Source organism: Dromiciops gliroides, chromosome 5 (genome assembly GCF_019393635.1).
Source record: "Dromiciops gliroides isolate mDroGli1 chromosome 5, mDroGli1.pri, whole genome shotgun sequence".
Taxonomy (NCBI): domain Eukaryota; kingdom Metazoa; phylum Chordata; class Mammalia; order Microbiotheria; family Microbiotheriidae; genus Dromiciops; species Dromiciops gliroides.
Window position 1 is genome coordinate 265,066,857 of NC_057865.1, and position 18,696 is coordinate 265,085,552.

Consider the following 18,696-nt stretch of genomic DNA (forward strand, 5'->3'; position numbering starts at 1 on the left):
GACCATTTTAAAGATGAGGAAACTTAAGCAATAGGGTTAAGTGATTTGCCCAGGGTCACAGAACTAGTAAATTCTGAGGCCAGATTTGAACTTAGGAAGGTGAGTATTCCTGACTCCAGGTCTGGCAACTCTAGCTACTGCAACACCCAGTTGCTGGACAGCTCTTCAAATTGTACAAGAAGTCTTCCTTATATTGAGCAAAATTGACCTCCCTGTGACTCCCACCTCCTCCCCACTGATCTAAAATATGCCTTTTGGAGCAACATACAATAAAGTCTAACCCACGCCCCTACAGATAAGCCCTTTAAATATTTGGAGACAAAGATTTTATCTCCCCTGAGTTATCTTATCTCCAGTTTCTTCAACTATTCTTCATGTGACACAAGTTCAAATCCCCTCACCATCTGGGATCTCCTTCCTGATAACTTCCAGAGCATCAATTGTGTGACATTAGCAATGAGAGCTACCCTTAGTGTGGTCCAACAGAAGAGGGTACAAAGGAATCTTCAGCCTTTGGTCTGACCCAAATATTCTATTAGGGGCATCCTAGAAATCAAATAAGCCTTCTTAGCTCTCAGATCCCCCTGTTGATTCACACTGATGCTTTAATCAGAATGAAACCCATCAGCATCAGGCACTGACACAGTCAAGGTGTTACTGGCTGTGCATACGCCAGCCAGCAGGGTCACCCCCGCTCACAAAACATTACCAATAAGCCTATTGCTTCATTGGTGGCTCTTTGCCTAAGCAGCAACAGCTGTAGATGATTAGTGCCAGAGTAACCTTGATGGATGGGTGCTTGCCAGGAGGACAGATTAAAACCCCAACATGATTACTATTTCCTTGGGAATAATTCATCCCAACCAGTCACTGTTATTTCCCTTCTCCAAGTTCCTTGATTTGTTACAGGGGGGGAAAGCCGTGTTCAGACTTCTGATGCTTACTAGCTGTGTGACCTTGGCTAAGTCACCTTTTTGGAGCTCAGTTTCTTCTTCCATAAAAAGGAGGGTGTTAGACTACATGGTCTCTGATGTTCCTTCTGGTTCTAAATCTGGTCCTAAATCTTAGCATCATAGATGAGCCAAGGACTGCTTCGATAGAGTAGCATTGGGTAAGAGAATCATAGATTTTAGAGCTGAAAGGGACTTTTAGGGACCTCTAATTCAACTCCTCCTCCCTTTTATAAATGAGGAAACTGAGTTCCAGGGCAATTCAGGTACCTTGGGGACTTTCTAGTCCAACCTCTTCATTTTACAACAAAGGAAACTGAGGCCCAGGGCACTTATTTAGTGACTTGCTCAAGTTCACATAAGTAGCATATGCCAGAAGTGGGATTTGAACTCTGGTTCTTTATCTTTCATGTCAGTGCTCTTTCTAAACCCTCTCTGACCTGACCAAGATCACAAGGTATTAAACATCAGTGCCTGTATTTGGACCATTGACATAATCGGCACTCCTCCCACTCTATTCCGTGTCCTCCCAATGTTCCTCTTATAAGAAAAGATTACTTCTCTGAAGGAGAAGCACATCCCTTTGGTGAATTCAGATGGAGACTTTGAGAAACAGTTTGTAGGGATGTCTGAATGTTTTCACAGGTGGAAGGATAAGTGGGTCTGCCTGTGTTGTGTGCTATTGCTGAGTTATGCTCCTTAATTTTGCTGAATTCACAATTCTGGTATAGGAGAAATAAGTCCTAATTCAATGAGCATTTATCAAATTTCTACTATGAACATGATATTGTGTTAGATATTAAGGACAATAACAGTGATGGTGATGATGATGAAGATGATGATGATGGAATGAATACATGATTTCTTTGCTACTAGGGGACTTCCAGCAAGGAAATTCCCTCTACCAACACAGATTAGTACCTGCTTTACAATTTATAGTCTTAAAGAGTACTGAGACTTAAGTGATGCTCCCACTGTTACATAGCTAGTAGTGTCAGAAGAGGGATTTGGACCCAGGTCTTTCTGATTTTAAGGTTGGATTTTTGTCAACTATTCCCCTAAAAGACAACAAAACAACAACGACAACAAACACAGTTCTTTCCTTCAGGAATGTTATATTTGGCTAGCAATACTTATATTCTCTATTATGTGAGTTATAAAACTTGAGTTTTAATACTGACTTTGACATTCGCTAGCCTTGGCCATGTCCTTCACCCTCCTGATCCTCAGTTCCTTCACAGAACCATTGAGAAACCTTAGAGGGCATCTGGAAGGAGTCAAGCAGAGGCTGGAAGATTATCAATCAACAGTTACCTATTATGTGCTTACTGTGTCAGCCACTCTAACCATTGTTCCATTTAATAAGCCCTTTAAGGAAGGACTAGGTACCTCAGTTGGCTCAAAAATATGCTCAGTCCTTTGAGGAATTCTTAAATTCTGGTCCATTTTTATTTTGGGACAGACATTATGTCTCCCCTAAATTAGCTCATCTCCAATTCCTTCAACTACACCTCATGTGCTAGATGCTGGGGTTATATCCCAGACAAAAAGGGGCTTATATTCTTACCTCAAATGGGTATATAAACCTGCATCACTGGAGGCGACTCTTGAATTAATGAGATCAAAAGGTCTGACATTGGGCAGCTAGGTGGCACAATGGATAAAGCACCACCCTGGATTCAGGAGAACCTGAGTTCAAATGTGGCTTCAGACACTTGAACACTTACTAGCTGTGTGACTCTCGGCAAGTCACTTAATCCCTCATTGCCCCACAAAAACATACAGACAAACATAGAGGATAAATAGATAGATAATAGACAGCAGACAGATAGATAATTAGAATAAATAGGATGAATAAATAAATGCACAAACAAATGGATAAATAAATGAGCAGATGAATAAATTAATGAATGAATGAACGAACAAACAAATGAATAAATAAATGGATAAAGAAGACTAATTTTTTAAAAGGGCTTACAGGGAGAGGGAGGTAAAGAGGGAGGGAGGGAGGTGTGGGAGGAGAGAGAGAGAGAGAGAGAGAGAGAGAGAGAGAGAGAGAGAGAGAGAGAGAGAGAGAGAGAGAGAACATATACAAGATATGTGATGGAGAAGTTACAGAAGGCTGTCACATTGGACCATATCAGTTAACCATTTCTGAGCCTCAGTTTTCTCATCTATATAATGAAAAGATTGGACTAGATGTTCTCAAAAGTTCCTTCCATCTTTAAAATTTAATGACTATGAAAGCCTAGCATAGATATAAAGCACACTTGAATAGGAAGAAAAGAGTGGTTTGGAAAATTTTGAAATCACAGGCAGGGAGGGGCTCTTTTACTGACTCTCCACCCCGCAAGATTCCTGTGAAGGCTAAGATCTATCTTTTCTTTTTTTTTTTAATCATTCCAAATATTTTTTCTTTTCTTTTTTGTTTTTTTTTGCAGGGCAATGAGGGTTAAGTGACTTGCCCAGGGTCACACAGCTAGTAAGTGTCAAGTGTCTGAGGCTGGCTTTGAACTCAGTCCTCCGGAATCCAGGGCCAGTGCTTTATCCATTGCGCCACCTAGCTGCCCCCAAATATTTTAATAAGAGTTCTTTGCCAAGCATTTTAACACACCAGTTTGCGTGGATAGACTCTGTTGGACAGAGAGAATACAGAACACAGATAGCCAGAGAGCTGAGGAATCTTCTTGATTTGGGGGCAGGATCTGAGAGTCCACTGCTTTCTGGTCAGCCTTGTGCTGCTCTGTAATATCGTATTTCTCTCTTTCTGTGTCAAAATCTCTCGTTCTTGGTGACTAGGTTTACAAGAGCCTCTTCTTCTTGAAGTAAGCCTCACTAAGATGATTTGGAATTTTCACTACCTGAAAGGTTCACCCTGCTAGAGGTGGCAATGACAAATATCTAATGGGTTCTTCACGAGGAAACACGTTGATGATCAGAGGTCTAGTCACCAGTAACTGTAAGCCACTCACTTGCCGCTGTGGCGGCCAATGAGCATGATCAGAACCTTGCCTGCGGTGACGCTAGATCGGAGTCTCCTCAGGTGCTGGCTGAAGGGCTTTTTGCAGTCTCTTAGTAGCTTTCTAGGCACATCCTCAGTAGGGTAATACCTAGGCATTTTGGCGGATCTTCACCACTTGCGGTTTTCCTCCATTCTTATTCCACCAACTGGCTTTGAGGATGGTGCAGGTATTTTCTCTTTCTTTTTCCTTTCACTCCGGGTTTTGGGTGAAGTGTACTTGCGCTTGTACATGATCCCCCGGGAATATGTGGCCGACCTTGAGTATCTGCCGATCCCTCTGGCCAGGAACCCGGGTTGTGGCTGCAATACTTTTGAGGCTTTTTCACCACCTTCTCCGCCACATCTTCCTTTTTGGCCTTCTTTCCTTTTTTTTCTTTTTTGACCTATTTTTCCCCCCTTAGTTCTTTTTGAGGTTTTTTTGTCCGCCATCTTGAGAAAGGGAAAGAGCAGATTCATCGTTTCAATACCATAGTCTTGCTGGTGTTGCTATGTGGGAGCAAGACATGGAATGTTGCTGCTGCTGAAGAACTAAAGATAAGCATCACACAGAGAACAATGGTGGGTCTGAGCAGATGGCAATGTCTAAATAACAGGGAACTCTGAAGAAGAACCCGAGTAACAGAATTGCATGATAAGAAGAAAAGATGGGCTGGTCCAGAATATAATAAGAATAATAATAATAATAATAAGTAATAATAATAATAATAATAATAGATAATAAGTATAATATGGCAAAGGATGACAGTGGATGACCTGTATGCTCCACTGATTCCCTCCTGATGTTGGGGGAAAGAGAGAAAAGCCTCCAGCGAGCTGGAGTGAATCTGCCTTGTCTATCTTTTGGGACAACATGGACAAGAGCTTCACAAGATGGGCAGGCAGCGAATGGGTTGCAACCTGCATCATTGAAGGAAACTCTTGAATCAATGAGATCATAAATCCATTTGACGATGGAGTATCTCATGGGACTTCATCACTTTCTTTAAAAAGAAAATCAAAACACTTTCCTTGGGGGCAGCTAGGGGGCACAGTGGGGTAAAGCACAGCCCTGGATTCAGGAAGACCTGAGTTCAAATCTGGGCCTCAGATACTTGACACTTAATAGATGTGTGACCCTGGACAAGTCACTTAACCCACATTGCCCTGGGGAAAAAAAAAAAAAAGCACTTTTCTTATCTCTTTTTCTAAATTAGAAAGCACACACAATTTCTAACCAGACTGTGATTTTAAAAAGGGGAAGTTAATTTTACCAAGTTTTGTTTTTATCCCAACAATATGGTAAACTCTGAGGATTGAATGAAGAAGATGAGCATTAATTGGCAATGAGGAGGACTGGCTGAGGATGATGAGGAGGAGGATTTGATGGATATGAGTGACGGATGATGATGATGGGCAAAAGTAATGGGTCCTAAACAACATGGTAAACTCTAGAAAAAGACCATATCTCTACTCCTATAGCAAGTACAGAGTTGGTTTACACTTGGTACACTTATGTAAATTTATTTTGTCTTGCGTCCTTCTGTAAAGTTGCTATCAGTAAGGTGCTAAAATTCTAAATAAACTGGTCTACAAATCTAATGAGTAGTCACTAGAAATTCTAAGCCTTAGGCAAGAGTTTAGACTTTTAAGTATTTATTAAGGAGCATAAGAATATAGTGAGAAGAGAAAAGAGACCAAGATGCCTTCATCTATCTATCTAAGGGAGCCAGCATCTCTGCTCCACTCCACATGGGGTCTGGGCAAAAGAATGACCCCTTTGGCTTCCTTCCACCTCCCACAAACATCCTCGCTCCAACAGGAAACAGGGGTGTCCACACACATAGCTCCAAGCTAAATTGGCTGGTAGCTCTGATTGACAAGTCCCACAGGTGGTTCGAAAGATGTAACTTCTGGATGCTAAAGTCATATGGTCTCTCAGTATCTCTCCAGCAGAGGTGCCATTCCAATTCTCACATCTCTACTCCTCACGTCATTTTAATGGAAAAGAGGTTTCTATTTTGCTATTGTATGTACGTAGTTATTTACATGTTGCACCTCCAATTAGAAGGTAAGCTCCTTGAAGGCAGGGACATTTTTGCCTTTCTTTTGTATATTTCAGCATGTATCATAGTGCCTGGTACATGGTAAACATTTAACAAATGCTTGTCAACTGACTGACTTTCAACTTCCTTGCTCTGCTTCTTTCCTCAAGAGCCATCCCTCTCTGGGCTAGAAAATGTCTAAAACATCTTTCAGACTGATGCAAAGACTAAGACAAAACTGGTCCCTATCAACAAAAGCCTTCTGGAGACAGGGAATTCATTGTTAAAAAAAAAAAAAAACTTCCTTGACACAGGGAGAAAAGTACTTAAGTTTCAAATACTATCCTTTCCAGCTTCTATTTTAATTCAATTCCTCGATGGCTCTGTGGGTTTTCCCTTGAAGAGGGAACATCCCAAGCTATCCAGCTTTCCCATTTTGAACTGACTCTCATTCATGGCTTCTAATAAAAACTATAGGCATCCCAAAGACCCAGTATGAATAAGCTAACTGCAGAACCATGTCAGTGAGCATATTCAAATATGATCATTCATCCCATGATAATGTAGAGATAATTGGAGATTATTTTCAAATGCTTTCATTGATGAAATTTCTGACCAAGATTCTACTCCTTAAAAGCAACACTTCTTCAATTTTATAATGAAAATCAGGGAGAGGAGATAGGGACTAGACCTGTGATTTCATTGCAAAAGGCATCTCCCGGGTGATGAAACATCTACTACTAATGCAGCTGAACCCGTTTCCTAAGACTAAAGGAGGTACCTGGAGCACAGAGAATAAATGGCCTGTCGAGGATAACACAGACAGTATGTGTCATGGGCAAATCTTGAACCCATGTCACCCTGGTTCTGAGGTTGTATGTCATACTATTTCATATGATACTAAATTTAGAGCTAGAAAGGATTGGAGGGCAGTTGAATCCAACTGCTTCATTTTACACATCAGGAAACCATGTCCTAGATGATGAAGAAGCTGATAATGATCATTATTGGGGTTTTTTTGGGGGGGGCAGAGCAATGAGGGTTAAGTGAGTTGCCCAAGGTCACACAGCTAGTAAGTGTCAAGTGTCTGAGGTCAGATTTGAACTCAGGTCATCCTGAATCCAGGGCCAGTGCTTTATCCACTACACAACCTAACTGCCCCAATGATCATGATTATTAAAGGTCGAGTGACTTGTCCAAGGTGACACTTTGGGAAATAAATGACAGAGCCAAAATTGGAACTCAGCTTCCAGATCTTTCACCTGCACCAAGTTTCTTTCCATTCAAAAATGGAATGAATGAAACATTTACTTCTCAGTCAGTTTATGATGTCAATTTTTTTTCCTACAAAGTGACAGACAACCTCCAAATGTGATTAACTGTGATGAATCACAGCATGGTCATGATTTGAAAGAAATTTAATCTGGAAATTATATCTATTCTTGCTGCTAGACATATGGGTTGGTGGGTAAAGAGACACAAGGGAAACAGAAAAGAAGAGAGAGGCAGTTGAGAAAGGACATTCTTGGTTGGAAAATAAGGAGGTGGCTAAGGGAGGGGAAGAAATTAGAAAGCTAAGCAGCTGGGTGGACAGAACCAAAACTGTATGTGAGAAATGTAATTTCAATAAAGATGGCTGGAAATAAATTCCAAGAAAAAGTCACTCTGGGCAGAGGAACAAAAGCCCCACAGGCATATTTCTATTCCTTCTGTTCTTCTGTGGCTAAGGAGTACAAAGAATTAAAGCCAGCAAGGAAGAAAATGTGGCAACCAGCATTCACAGGGATGAAAAGGACACACTTCTTTTAATTATCACTTTCTTTGGCCACAAGAGGTTTCTCAGTTGTGAAAGGATTGCCCACAATTATTAGATTCCTTATTATTGTGCAATAAAGACACAGCATAGGAGGGATTCAAAGAAAGATGGGGTGGCTTGTATGGAGGGATATAGAGGGATGAAAGCAGTGCTATAGTGAAACAGCAATGGAGACTGGAGCTGTGATTTTATTGATGTAAGAATCTCTCAGTGAGGAACTTCCTTTACAAATGAAGGTTGGACATTTCTTTGCCTCCTATGGTATTATAGAATGAAGGTTGGACATTTCTTTGCCTCCTATGGTATTACAGAATTGTCTAGAGCATTAAGAAGTAAAACGACTTGTTCCTGGTTATTGAGCCAGTATCTGTTGGAGATAGGGATTGAAGCCAGGTCTTCCTGGCTCTGAGGCCGGCCCACAATAAAATTCTGCCTATCCTATACTAAGGCCACAAAAATGTTAATCTGTGGTGTCACATTCAGTTAAAAACAGATCCCTGCCAGGTTAGCAAACCTCAAATTAACATTATCAATGTTGTATTGTATTTTTATTTATTTTTGTTAAACTCTTCCCAATTACATTTTAATCTGACTCAGGCTACTCTAGAGTTTTGCCCTGCAAGTCCAAAACCTCAGAATTGTAATTCATAGAGATAGGGAAACAGGTAGGGATTGTACTCATGATTTCATTGGGATGCGGAAATTCCTTCGATATACCTTATAGTTCCAGAGTTGCCTAGATTAGGGCTTCTTCAAATTTTTCCACTCACAACTCCTTTTACCTGAGAAATTTTTATACAACCCTGGGTATATAGGTATTTAAAATAGGTATGCATAACCTTTTGCTGTTGCCAAATTTAACAGAATAAAATGTAATCAGGAAATTACAGAGTAAATAAAAATACAATAACACATAAATAACATTATATTTTAAAATTAAGTCAGTATACGTCAACGGGAATCCTTATGTTTTGATTGGCAGCTTCCATTTTTATTTGAGTGTGACACCACTGGCCTAGGTTAAGTGACTGTGCGCAGGGTCACGCAGCCAATAGGTTTCAGCGTCAAGGCTAAAACCAAGGATACATTGACCACAAGGCCATCTCTCTATTGAAGAAGCCATGAAGCGCTCACATTGTTAATGATTAACGAGAGTAAAGGGCAGCTCTCAGCTCCATACTGGCACAGAGTGAGCACCTGTTGATGGACTGAATTGGGATTGAACAATCTCAGTGCTGGAGTCCTGATGAGGAAACAAGACCAGTAAGAGCTGGGAACTGCAGATATGGAACACTGTATGCCTATCAGGAACGGTTGCTATGTTGTTAGGCTTTGTCAAAGTTGAGATGGCATTATTCCATCCAGGGAAGGGAAGGTCCAACCAGAGAAGGAAGTTTAAGAGGGACAGACAGTATAAACAAAAAAAGAAAACCATGAAACATTTTTTTTTAATTATTGCATCTCATTATGCATAATGGTAGCTGTAGTTGTTCTTCAGTCGCTTCTGACCTTTCATGACCCCATTTGGAGTCTTCCTGACAGAGATAAAGAGTGGTTTGCCATTTCCTTCTCCAAATCATTTTACAGATGAGGAAACTGAGGGAAATAGCAGTTAAATGACTTACCCAGACTTGAACTCAAGTCTTCCTGGCTTTTGGCCCAGAGTTCTAACCAATGAGTCATCTAACTACATCACTACACGTGCATTCTGTCTCCATGCTGAACGATATACACTTTTGATACAATTACATGATTAGTTCCTTTGACTGGAGAGTTGTATTAAAGACAATTGGCAAAGTGACTAATATGAAAATGTTTTGCATAATTGCCCAAGTATACCCTATAACAGATTACTTACCTTGTGGGGAGGAGGGGAAGAAGGAAGGGATAGAATTTGGGGCTCAAAACTTTAAAAAATACCAATGAAATGTTAAAAAAATTGTTTTTACATGTAATTGTGGGGAAACATTAAATATTACTTACAAAATAAAGATGATTGGCACCTGAGCCTAGAAGAAACACCAATTCTTAAATCTCTAAAAAGTTTGAAGAAAAACATTTTCCTTGCATTCCCACTCTATTAGAGAATTCCATCAGCATTTTCTAGATTTCTAGTTTTGGATTTTGGCATCAATAAACTAGCAGGAGGAAGACTTCTTGAAGAAGAAGATGGCCACACATTGTGATCATGTAGTTAAGGGATTAAAGAGAATCCAGAGATTAGAATGAAACACTACTGTGCTGTAAGAAATGATGAGCAAGATGCTATCAGAAGGATTTATGAAAAATTCAATCCATCTACAGAGAAAAAACTTATGCTATCTGAATACAGATTGAAGTATAATTTTTTGTTAGTTCTAATATGGAAATGTTTTGCATGACTGCACATGTATAACATATTGAATTGCTTGAGTTCTTAAGGAGAAGTGGGGAGGGAGGGAGGAAGAGAATCTGAAACACAAAGTTTTAAAAAATTGATGTGGGGGGGCAGCTAGATGGCGCAGTGGATAGAGCACAGGCCTTGGATTCAGGAGGACCTGAGTTCAAATCCGGCCTCAGGCATTTGACACTTACTAGCTATGTGACCCTGGGCAAGTCACTTAACCCCCATTTACCCACAAAAAAAAATTGATGGGAAAATTTGTTTTTTACATGCAACTTGGGAAAATTCTAAATAAATAAATAAATAAATTTTTAAAGAAAGAGAGAATATAGTCAAGGGTATAAATCTAGACCTCATGAGCTGCTCAAATGATTAAAGTTAAATATATGTTCCATAATCCCAGAAGAAAATCTTTACTCTCCAAGTAGAATAGGATTGTAATGGGCTAATGGAGATATTTTTATATCTGTATTTTAATACATTCTAATGAGTCTTTCTTTTAATTTAGAATTTTATTTTATTTCCCCCCCAATTACATGTAAAAACAATTTTCAACATCCATTTTAAAAACCGTGTTCCAAATTCTCTTCCTCACTCCCTCCCCAACCCCCATGAATGCAAGCAATTCAATATAAATTATACATGTGTAGCCATGCAAGATATTTCCATATTAGTCAGGTTGTGAAAGAAAACAGACCAAAAAAACTTAAGAAAAAAAGCTTAAAAAATATGCTTCAATCTGTATTCAGACACCATCAGTTCTTTCTCTGGAGATGGAAAGCATTTTTCATAAGTCCTTGTATTGCTGAGAATAGCTATGTCATTCATAGCGGATCATCTTACAATATTTCTGTTACTTTGTATATAGTACATTTCACTTTGCATCAGCTCATATAAGTCTTTCCAGGTTTTTCTGAGAACATTCTGCTCATCATTTCTTATAGCACATTAGTGTTCCATCATAATCTCATCCCGCAATTTGTTCAGTCAATTGATGGGCATCTCCTCAATTTTTAATTCTTTGCACCAGAAAAGGGCTGCCATAAATATTTTTGTACATATAGGTCCTTTAACTTTTGGGGTTTTATCTCTTTTTGGACACCAACCTAATAGTCGTATTACTAGGTCAAAGAGTATGTCTGGCTTTATAGCCCTTTGGCCATGCTTCCAAATTGTTCTACAGAATGTTTGAATCAGTTTAAAACTCCACCAATTGCACATTAATATCTCACTTTCCTCATATCCCCTACAACATTAGTCATTTTCCTCTTCTGTTCAATTATCTAACCCAATAAGTATGAGGTAGTAGTCTAGAATTTCCCTGACTTGCAACCTTCTAATCAATACTGAGTCAGTGAACTATTTTTCATATGGCTATAGACAGTTTTGATTATTTCATCTGAAAACTCTTCATATCTTTTGATCATTTATCAATTGGGGAATTGCTCTCATCCTAATAAATTTGACTCAGTTCTCTATGTATTTGAGAAATGAGGCCTTTGTCAGTCAAATTTGCTTCAAAATTATTTCACAGTAACCATTTCTAACTGTATTGCCCTCCATCCTATTCCCTCCCCATGACATTTACTCTATTCTCTATCCCCTTTTACCCTGCCCCTCCCAAAAGTGATTTACTTCTAACTGCCCCCTCCCCTAGTCTGCCTTCCCTTCTATCACTCCCCTCCCCCCTTATCCCCATCCCTTCCTGCTTTGCTGCATGGTAAGACAAATTACTATACCCAATTGAGTGTGTATGTTATTACCTCTTTGAGCAAATTCTGATGAGAGTAAGGTTCACTCACTCCCCAGCACCTCCCCCATCTTCCGCTCCACTATATAAGCTACTTCTTGATTCTTTTATGTAAGATACTTTACCCCATTCCACCTCTCCCTTTCTCTTTCTCCCAGTGCATTCCTCTCTCACCCCTTAATTTTATTTTTTAAAGATATAATCTCTTCATATTCGGCTCACACCTGTGCCCTCTATCTAAATATACTCCACCCAGCTGCCCTAATAATGAGAAAGTTCTTATGAGTTACAAGTATCATCTTCCCATGTAGGAATGTAAACAGCTTAATCTTTTAATATCCTTTATGATTTCTTTTTCCTGTTTACCTTTTTATGCTTCTCTAGTCTTGTATTTGAAAGTCAAATTTTCTATTCAGGTCAGGTCTTTTCTTCAAGAATGCCTGAAAGTCCTTTCTTTCATTGAATTCATTTTTTCCCCTGAAGTACTATATTCAGTTTTTCTGTGTAGATGATTCTTGGTTGTAATCCCAGCTCCTTTGCCCTCTGGAATATCATATTCCAAGCCCTCTGGTCCTTTAATGTATAAACTGCCAAATCTTGTGTTATCCTGACTATGGCTCCACATTACTTGAATTGTTTCTTTCTGGCTGCTTGCAATATTTTCTCCTTGACCTGGGAGCTCTGGAATTTGGCTATAATATTCCTGGAAGTTTTCATTTTGGGATCTCTTTTAGGAGGTGATCAGTGGGTTCTTTCTATTTCTATTTTACCTTCTATTTCTAGAATATCAGGGCAATTTTCCCTGACAATTTCTTAGAAGATGATGTCTAGGCTCTTTTTTTTTTTATTATGGCTTTCAGGTAGTCCAATAATTTTCAAATTATCTCTCCTGGATCTATTTTCCAGGCCAGCTGTTTTTCCAAGGAGATATTTTACATTGCCTTCTTTTTTTTCATTCTTTTGGTTTTGCTTTATTGTTTCTTGAATTCTCATAAAGTCTTTAGTTTCCATTTGCTCAATCCTAATATTTAAGCAGTTATTTTCTTCAGAGAGCTTTGTACCTCCCTTTCCATTTGGCCAATTTGGCTTTTCAGGGCATTCTTTTCCTCACTGTTTTTTTGTACTTCTTTTACCATTTAGCTCAGTCTGGTTTTTCGGATGTTATTTTCTTCAGTATTTTTTTTTTGTCTCCTTTACCAAGTTATTGGCTTTTTTCATGATTTTCTTGCATCACCCTCGTTTCTCTATCCATTTTTTCCTCTCTCTCTCTCTTACTTTATTTTCAAAGTCCTTTTTGAGCACTTCCATGACCTAAGACCAATTCATATTTTTCTTGGAAGCTTTGAATGTAGGAGCTTTGACTTTGTTATCTTCTTCTGATATTGTATTTTGATCTTCCTTATCACCATAGAAATTTTCTAGGGTCAGCATTTTTTTTTGTTTGTGAATTTTCCCAGTCACTTTCTTGACTTTTTACTCTTTGTTAAAGTGGGGCACTGCTTCCAGGGTGGAGGGCACACTGTCCCATGTTTCAGGGGGTTTGTGCAGTTGTTTACAGAGATACTCCTAGGCATATGTAAGTTTTTAGGTCTTCCAAGTTGGTATGATTTAAGGAGAAGTATGTTTACTACTCTCCTGGCCTATGATCTGATCTGCAAGCAACCAACAGGCCTGCTTTTCTGCTCTGGAGCTATGAATGGAGAACTTCTCCAGTGTGGCTGCAAGCTCTTGTGTGCTTGTGTTCCTTCCCCACCTGGGACTGCCACCCAAGACTGTGACTTAGATGAGAATAAGGGCAAAACAATAGAGTCCTGCCTCAGTGCTAGCAAAGAGATCCCTGTAATCTCTTTCTGGACAATTATTTGACCCCCTTACTGTCTGTGGGCTGAATTCTATAAGAATTTGCTGCCGCTCCTGGTTTGCTGTGGCTGTGGCTGGGTCTGCACTGGAATGGCCTGCACTGGACTGTGCTCCACTCTGAGCCCAATATAACAGACCTTTCCTCTTGACCTTCTAAGTGTCTTTGGCTGGAAAATTATTTCACCCTGGCTTTTTGTAGTTTCTCCAGGAATTGTCTTATGGCATTATTTGAAGGTATTTGGTGGGGTATTGGGCAGAGCTCAGGCAAGTCCCTGCTTTTACTCTCCCATCTTGGCTCCACCTCTCATCTTTTTTTCATTTTAAGCAATTTTTGTACTGGTAGAATTAAATAATTCTCCTATACCTGACATATGTATTGCATGTTGAGTAGCATTTTCTAGAAGGAACCATATGACCCCCACTTTAGGAAGACCTTAGAGATGAGCTATATGTGAGCTTTGTTTTAAATGTAACACCCCTGCTCAGGTAGTGTGTGAAGTTCCCTGAAGGATGATTGTGTGATGCTGCATACCGTGTTTATGTAAGGAGATGTGACTCCTTATTGACTGAGAGACCTCTGAGAGAGGGAGAAAGGGAAACAGTTCTAGAGAGAGAGACTGAGAGAGAAGGGGACAACTTTTGAATAGCTAACAAGAGCACCAGAGTCACCAACATTTAGGGCGAAGGTGGTCCCCATCCTTGATTTTTAGGATTTTTAGGAGATTGCTAGGAATGAAATTCCCTTGTGAGATCATCCTATGAAATTTTATCTCATTCCTCTGTCAAAAAAAAAAGTATTTACTCAATTCTGAGTCTTTGAAAACTTTATCAAGAAGAATGAATGAAACAATAACTCCCTCCTATTGGAAGAAAGATTAAAGGCAAAAGGAGAAAGGGACAGCAGGGGGTGAGATGGAAAGATAGTGTTATGGAAGCAAAAAACATGAGTTTGGACAGACTTTGAGAGATAGCAGAGGATAGAAGGGCCTAGCATTCTGTGGTCGATGAAGTCATGAAGAATTGGACAAGACTGAATGAGTAGAAGACCTAAAGGAGTAAATTGGCAGAGTATTCCATACATTATCAGACATGGTCACTATACAAATTATCTCTGTTTAACTGTTCTTCATTCTCATCATAGATTTTGTGTTAGATGGGACCTCAAAGGCCTTCTGATCCAAACTTCTTATTTTACGAATGAGGTGACTAAACCCTAGGAAGGTTAAGTCATTTGTCTAAGGTCACATGGGTAATGAGTGACAGAGCTAGGATCTGACCTCCAGGACTTCTAAACTCCAGATCTACTTCAAATTGTTCTTTCAGGATTCAATTCAGTAAATTAAGGGTGACAGTGTAGGTATATCCAGAAATGATTATAATGTAAAAATAAGAGGTATCAATAAAACCTACTTTAAACACATACACACATTAGCATGGATAGCTAAGTGCTTTTATTTTTTTTAACTTTACAGTTAGAAATACTATTCCAATTCACCCCAGGGGGTGGGGGGAACAACAGAGGCTAAAAGATAGTCCCATGAAATATATATATATGTATATATATATGTGTGTGTGTGTGTGTGTATATATATATGTGTGTGTATATATATATATATATATATATATATATATATATATATATATATATATATATATTGTAATTGCAACCCACCTACATCTGTAGCATCTCTTTTTCTTTCTTGGTTCCCATATTTTGGTAGGGATGGAAGAAAGGAAAGTAATTCTTCAAAACTGCACACCCACTCAGTATTATATATAGCCAGTATTCACTCCAAATTCAATGCAGGAAGTCAAAGCTGAGAAAGCAGGACATTTTTATGGAGCGTGTGAAACTAGACCTCATCCCTCTGATAGTCCTCCAAGGTTTTATGTTCACAGTGACATCACCGAGTTCACATTTTTCTTCAGTATGGGAGATCCTAGTTAGACAACTCTCTGCCTCAATTCACAAGAAACCTTCAACTAGCAAGCACCAATTAGAAAAACAGCATGTGCCTGGAAAGGGATGATGGGTAACTTCTCACTTCTCTTTCATTTACATTTTAATGGGCAATTATAATTTTTAAAAAAATCTTGGAGAAATGAAAAAAGCTCTTAATTCAATGAATCTGGCAATAGGGTTTACAAATACATAGGAGAGGCAGGGTGGTGGAGCAGATAAAGAGAAACAGGAAGCAATGCATTCATGTTCCATCTCTGACACTAATTGTATGGCCCTGATCAAGTAATGTTCTAGCATCTTCTAAGGCCGAAAGTTACTGACCTCCATTGGTAAAAGCTGGGTTCTCAGCCAGGAGTTCCTGGCACAAGACAAACCCATTCTCTATCCCTGTCCTTAAGGGACAACATGGAAGCTGTAAGGATTGGTAACAGTGCACCAAGAGAGGGTGCCAGGGTTCTGCTCCACCGGGCTGCTTTCCAATTCGACCATGTGTCCCTCCTTCAAACGATGTTCCCCACAAGAAATACTGGCAGAGAAACCATTCACAGCTGGACTAAGAAATTGGCCCCAAGTTAAAGATGTTGCCTGTAAGCCTCTTCCCCAGAGGTCACTTCTGGACACTCTCTGTCTCTTAACCCAAAGCCAGGGAAAGAAAATATTGTTTATCCTTATGAATTTTGTTTTTGTTGTTGTCACAGTTCCTCTAATGAAATTCAATAGAATAAAAATAGCCACTGTCCTTTATCCCTCGCATGTCAGTTTTACCTGGGCTGAGGTGGAAGACAAGGACAGGAAGAGCTGATCCAGATGTTTCCAAGAAAAAAAGCCCCTGCTGGAATGTGTTTGCATGACTCATAAAGGGCTGTTATTCTTAGCTTTCCTTGTTGCAAGAGATAAAGCTCTTTGTCCTATAATACAGGCTCAGCTTAAAAGGAAAGCCCAAGGCCTATTGAGAGCCAAGGAGGCTACAATATGCTCCAATTATAGTACCTGCCTCAAAGCTCTGGAGACTTATTATGGTATTTTTGGGGTAGCTGAGCTTTGGAAGCAATATATCTGCATGTGGGTGCGTAGCACAAGGGGGCTTAAAATGTATTAATATATAATGTATAATTTAAAATATATCATCATACATCTATGTATACTTGTACACATAATATATGTATACCTATGCATATGCACATATATGTCTGTTTAACTTTTACATTGTACCTATTACGGGCACTGTGCTAAGTGCTTTATAATTTATATTTCATTTGACTTTCATAACAACCCTGAGAGGTTTTTGTTGTTGTTGTTGTTAAATTGTTCTTCAGTTGCGTCTGACTCTCTGTGACCTCATCTGGGATTTTCTTGGCAGAGATACGGAAGTGGGTTTGCCATTTCCTTCTCCAGCTCATTTTACAGATGAGGAAACTGCAGCAAACAAGGTTAAGTGACTTGCCCAGGTTCACACAGCTAGGAAGTATCTAAGACCAGATTTGGATTCAAAAGTTGAGTCTTCCTGACTTCAGAAATGGCACTCTATCCACTGCACTACCTAGCTGCCTCTAATACCTAGTACCTGAGAAGTAGGTATTATTTTTATTCCCACTTTACAGATGTGAAAACTGAGGCAAACAGAAATTAAGTGACTTCCCCAGGCTTACACAGTTGGTAAGTGTAGGATTTAAACTCAGGTCTTCCTGACTCCAGACCCAGTGCTCTATCCACTGTACCACCTAGTTATTTTTCTATATATCTGTGTAGATAATAAATATGTAGGTTATTTAGATATAGATAAATTCTTATAGATATCCATGGGAATTCTTTCTGACTCTTTACTAGTTGTACTTGAGATCCCCAACAAATGCTTTCTATGGTGGTGATTGCTTCCCTAGTTTTAGAGATGCAGTTCAAGGCCCAATGCTATGCTGTGGTATACAGAATAATTCTCAGTTGTCACCCTTCCTTTGAGAATTCCCTGCTATAATCAAACTCCTTTCACCTTAGTATTGAGTCCAGTTTGAATCATCAGGCCCTGGAACTCCCAGAAACAATAAGCCAATGGTACATTGTAATAATTCACAGAAAGTAAAGGAGCTATATAGGATGAATTAAGGAGCAAGAGGCTGGTGTGTTCTGTTGAGATAGGAGTCTTGTCTTCCCCCCTTCTTTTTTTGCTGAGCCATGTCTTGGCAGTTCTTCCAGCCTTCTAATTGGAATTCGATTCAGGAAATTCAATTCAACAAATATTTACTGAGCCCCCTCGAATGTATAAGGCACTGGGCTAAAGATTTCATCCCTTTCTGGTATGCTTAGCTAGGCAGTTGAAACTTTGACCTTTGCTCCTCTGTCCATCTGGACTTTTTTTTCTTTTTAGCAAACTTGGGGCAAGCACATTCCTTTGGTACACTGCCATTGTTCTCCCAGAATCCAGAAGGAACTCCAAGAGTGGTACATCCCCACTGGCTGATAAGAAATAAGAACACAAGGTCATAGATTTAGAGTCAGAAGGGACCTTTAGAGGCCATCTATTTTACAGATGAGAAAACTGAGGCCCAGAGAGGTCGTGACATAGATACTAAGGGTCCAAGGTGGGATTTGAACTTGGGTAATGTAACTCCAAATCCTGTACTTTTTCTACTATACGCTTCAGTAAAATGGCAGAAACACGTGACAATTTCTGCAAAGGGGACCCCAAGGGTTGGGTTGGGGGATCTGGGAGAAGAGAAAGGAAGAGGATGGAGAAGAATTTGATAGATTTAAGGATGGAGACATTGGGATGAGAGGAATGATATATACTCTATAGAACTTTTCCTAGAGGATGGAGAAGAATTTGATAGATTTAAGGATGGAGACATTGGGATGAGAGGAATGATATATACTCTACAGAACTTTTCCTAGTTATACTCCCCCGACCCTAGTCGGAAATTTAGAGATCATAATTCA

At 39.4% G+C, this 18,696-nt stretch overlaps 1 pseudogene; it reads right to left on the reverse strand.

Annotated features, from left to right (window-relative positions):
* Window positions 1-3,555: 3,555 nt before the first annotated feature.
* Window positions 3,556-16,614, reverse strand: LOC122729028 (annotated as a pseudogene).
* Window positions 16,615-18,696: the final 2,082 nt, after the last annotated feature.